The sequence below is a fragment of the Alosa alosa genome, chromosome 16 (assembly GCF_017589495.1).
Source record: "Alosa alosa isolate M-15738 ecotype Scorff River chromosome 16, AALO_Geno_1.1, whole genome shotgun sequence".
Taxonomy (NCBI): Eukaryota; Metazoa; Chordata; class Actinopteri; order Clupeiformes; family Clupeidae; genus Alosa; species Alosa alosa.
Genome location: NC_063204.1, coordinates 22,502,108 through 22,507,144, shown reverse-complemented (window position 1 = coordinate 22,507,144; position 5,037 = coordinate 22,502,108). Strand labels below are relative to the sequence as shown.

General features: G+C 38.3%; 1 pseudogene; it reads right to left on the bottom strand.

Moving 5' to 3' along the window:
- Nucleotides 1-483: 483 nt before the first annotated feature.
- LOC125309174 lies at nt 484-3,371 on the bottom strand (annotated as a pseudogene).
- Nucleotides 3,372-5,037: the final 1,666 nt, after the last annotated feature.

Genomic DNA, 5,037 nt, shown 5'->3' with positions numbered 1-5,037 from the left:
AATCTTGAAAAAGGTCCTGAAAATGTAGCTCTTTGCTGCTGAGAGGGCCACAACGCCAACAAGAGTAGAGACAGCTCCTTGTATAATTGGATACCCAAGTTTGTATATGGCATCAATAGCTTGTTCATTGGCTGTTCTCTTTTCACTTGAGACAAAAGCATAAGAAATGTGTGCAGAAAAGTCGACAGAAAAGCCGATGCAAATTATGAGGTTGATCATGGAGATGGAGTCCAGATTAACGTCCCACAAAGCCATGAAACCGGCTACACCTGCTATTACAGAGGCAATGGCAAAGGTCACCCACAGAGAACAGAGAGGGTGTGGAATCAGCATAAGGGCAATGACAAGCATAGCGACAGTAGCAACTACAATATTTTGGATGGTATTGCTAACAATGACTGCATATTGATCATAGAAAATAAAGGCAGGATGGTAAACCATCAGGATGGTAAACCATCAGATCCATGTTTTGCCCACAAGTGGAAGCTGTTTCCCTAAAAAAGTTCAACGTGTTCTTTTCATCAATTGCAGTGATGATGTTTACAGTGGGGATGAATATTCGGGAAGCCAGTATTTTGCCATTGGAAATATTAACATCCTGTGTCAAACCTGACAGTAGAAGAAATAGAGGTAAATTTTCCATAAAACCCTTTTCATCTGTAAGATTTAATCCCAAACCATTTCCATAACTAATATAGGATCCAAGCCAAGATATAGTCATGTTTGTGGCAACCATATTGGATGATTCAAATTCATTTAGGCATGTGTTGAGGTTTGCTTGAGCACTTTCCTCCCAATACTGAAAGTTTTCATCTTTCAAAAGGGCCATCCTCTGAAAAATATCTGTCTTCATTATCATAGTAGCTAGCAATATATGAATCATCAGGTGCTACATTTTTTAGATCAATTCCCTCCTGCATTTGAAAACAACCATATATGCTACCGGCCAAATATCCCAAGTAGATCAAAATAACAAACACTTTAGTCCAAGGCTTTGTCAGAAATGGACCATAGTACTTTCTAAAGAGGATATTAATGGGCATCTCCTCCTCTGCACCTGTCTCAGGATCATAAGCTCCTCCAACTGAGCAGGCATTGCTCTTGTTGTCTGAATTTGGAGTTTCAACCTTCCTGCTTCCCTCTCGTCGTCCTGTCAGGGCCAAAAAAGCACCGAAGAATGTGATGTTGTAGATGTAGCAGAAGAGGATGGCTGTGCCGGTGTACATGCAGAAGGACTGGACTGACCCAAAAGGGGTCATGAAGCCGATGTAAAAGGCCAAGGCATTAGTGAGAATGGTGATGGATGATGGAAACAGCAGCCTCCTTGTATGTGTCAGCCATGCGATCTTCCACCTTAGCTTTGACTTTTGTTTTCTGCCAGCATGAAATCATGATGAACATGTCATCCACACCAATACCTGTGCGAAGAGAGGGCAAATGATGTAAAAGCTATGGACTACATCTCATGATCCCAGGAGTTTTTAGATTCAGTGTGTTGAGAAAAACTTTGAAAGAAAAGAACACAAACTGGATGTCTTGGATGTCGCATACCAAGAATGAGAAAGGGAGAAGACGCCACCGTCATCACAAATGGCATCCCACAGAACAGCAGCAGTCCAAAACTGGTGAGCACCGCCATGCCTGCCGACAGCACCCCGAAGGTGGCCAGCCACCCAGACCTTATTCCTCACACAGTCCAGCCTGATTGAGCACAGATATGACACCATGCAGTTAAACATGCATATCGAAAGCAATCACAAGCATTAGCAAACTCTTTCTGTTGAAACAGAATGGGAAACAGTTGAAACCTACAGTTGAAAATGAATGATTGTTTGAGTCTGTCGCTGTTATAACAAGATCATATAGTTAGCGTGCACTTTTTTGTGTCCTGTAGAATTTCAAAGACTGTTCATTTTAAAGGTTGAACATAATTAAATTACTTCAACAGTTGACACAGTATTGCTTTCAATGAGCTGAAGTGATATTATGTCAAGTGAACAGATTCACACACAGATAGGCTACATTCCATATTTACGTAATCAAATAATAATTTACAGTCGAAACAACAATACATGATTGATGATTTCAAAACAGTACCTCATACACGAAACTATGGAGAAGGTAATAGCCAGAAAGTAAGTAACGGAGAACAATGGTATCACTGTCTGTGGATTTGTTTCAAATTCCTCTGCTCGTGATATTGAAGTGAAATAGGAAACAGAGATCTGTAACAGCAAGAACGTACACACAAAGCAATTCAATCTCTTCTTTGATCTCAAAACATCTATAATATAGTCTATATTATAATAGAGGAGAATACAGGCTGGGCTCAGCACAAATGAAATATACCACAAACATTTAATTTATAAAACAATGGCCTATAGGCCTGTCTTAGATTATACAGGAAAACTCATTTCAATGAAAATGGACAAGACCTTCATATGGCAAGGACATTTCATGTCATATGCACAAATTAATTTTGATTAAGATGGTGTTAAGTAGCCTACTCCTGAAACCTAAACATGATGACTTTTCATTTCCACATACACTTCATTCTCACCACAAGGATGACATTTGGTACAGGCCAAATATGTGCCCTGAAGCAAAGTAGACTTTCTTTCACATAACATGCATGAATTTCATAGCGGCCTCGGTCCAGGTAGATTTTTCTGCTTTTGCTGCTTCAACTTACCATGTTGAGATTTGCATCTTCTGACAAAGTCTGAATGAACTTCTTCAACCAAAGGTCTGTTTCATTTTTCTGGTCTTCCTTCAAATAATAGAACATTCGTATTGCCTGCGCAGACTGAATGGTATTGTTCGAGTATGTACTCACGCCGCCAATTGCTGTCCCTATGAATTCTCTGTCGTGCCAGGGGAAATCTATCAATGTGTTATCATTAATAGAGGCGTTCATTAAATCCAGAATCGGGTTTATCACGCATTCTCCGTTTTCCTTGGCACACAAGTCTGAAAATGTCAGCTTACTGTCATTTACTCTGATCTGTTTTACTTTATGGTCTAACTTTACTAATTCTTCGAAAGAATCTAAGTTGAGAATGTTTATTTGGTGCACAGCGATTAGTGAAGCAAATGTTCCTTCTGTGTAACCCCTAAAACTGCTCGCTTTGCGGAAAATACTCTTTGATAAATGCTCTTTCTGCCTTAGCTGGACCATTTTTTGGAGTGAATTGCTCTTCGATGTCGTTTGCCTCTCTGTCGTTTAGAAAATAAAACCCTACACCGAAACCCGCTGATATTATCATGGGTAAAACAAAGAACACCCACGGATATTTACCGACGATACGTCCAAGTTTTTCAAAGCCTTTTGATAACGGTTTCTCTACGCAATTTGTGTTGCATTTCTGCATTTTAAAGCCGATATTTGTACACTAAGAATGATTCTCTATCCTTCTCTGGTTCTAAGATAGGCCTACCAGACTCATGCAATGCTGAACTTGAACTGTAGTTTATTAGGCTTATGGTGCAATATCGGGACAGAGCGAAGTTGGTTAAACATGATATTTGTACACTAAGAAATATCTCTGGGGACAGACTTGCGTTTATTAAGTCGGGACAGAGCGAAGTTGGTTAAACATTAACGGATGATGAGATATTTTGACAGCACAAGCAATGGAAATTAAAAAATATATAATAAAAAAATATAGCACCTGTATGCCCACAGCAACGACACAGAAGTATTTGAACAAAAAGTCGTATAAGCAAAAATGTACACAAATTCCAGATAGGATAGGTGATTAAGTAGGCCTATAATAAGAAAATAATCTTTTCCCAAGGGTCAAGCAGACAGCAGTATCCACACAACTTCAGCCACACAAATCATAACTGAAAAGATGGACAATGACATAAAATCAAAACATAAAAAAACATTACAATAGGCTACCAGAAACTAAATCTAAACAGAGGTGTCATTGTAAGATATTTTTTTCTGTATATATCCAGAAAGTGTGCACTCATTTTACTAAAATGTGCACGTTTTCCTAAATAGTGTGCTCAATTTACTAAATGATCTCATTTTAATTTTGTAATTTGAGTGCACAATTTAGGAAAACGTGCACATTTTAGTAAAATGAGTGCACTTTCTGGATATACTACAGAAAAAAATATCTTGCAATGACACCTCTGTTTTAGTTTTAGTTTTAGTCAAATGTGTGCACGATTCTACACAAAATCTTGTCAAATGAGACCGCAATTTAGTATAAAGAGCCCACTAGCCTATGTAGTAAAATGGGCAAACAATAGGCCTTTACTAAGTTATGTGTACAATCTAGTCAAATGAGACGATAATTGAGAGTAAAATAAGCGCACACTTATAGTATAATGAGCACACATTCTCTTGATACCCACATATTTTGCAATGACACATCCCGGGCTTCTAGAAATCTGCAGGGTTGAAATAATAAGTCACTTAAAAGACCAGTGGCTGCAGGCATGCACAAAGATTCTTTTAGTCCTGCATATTGGCAAACTGTGGTACAGGACAGGGCATTTACAAGCTTTTTAGATATCAAATGTAAACCATTCAGTTCTGCCTCTTTAAGATAAAATTGACTTTGAATGACTTTGACTTTTGACTTTGAATGCATGTATAATTGTATAAAAGTATAAACAAATATAACTGGCACTGGCAGCTGCAAGGATGAACCCATAACTCATTTTGAAACAAAAACAATTTTGAGAAGGGCGCTGTCAAGTTTATATCCCGTCATTGCGATGACAAGTAAAACATTAATGAATGTACTTTTACAGATGTTCCCCTTATGACTACTGTACTGTATCTGCACTAGTGCTACAGCTACCCCAGACAGTTACACCTTGATAATGAGTCAGTCAAGCTATATCATCTTATCAACACTTCAACAATGAACAATTGCATAGTTGTTTGTGCCAAAAGAAATTGCAGCGAGTTATACAGAAGCACACCTATTCATTTATTGAGGGAAGGGGAAAAGTTAAATTTTCTCTTCTGATAAGAGGTCCCAGGCATGCGTTTTTATATATATGGTGTTTTACTTG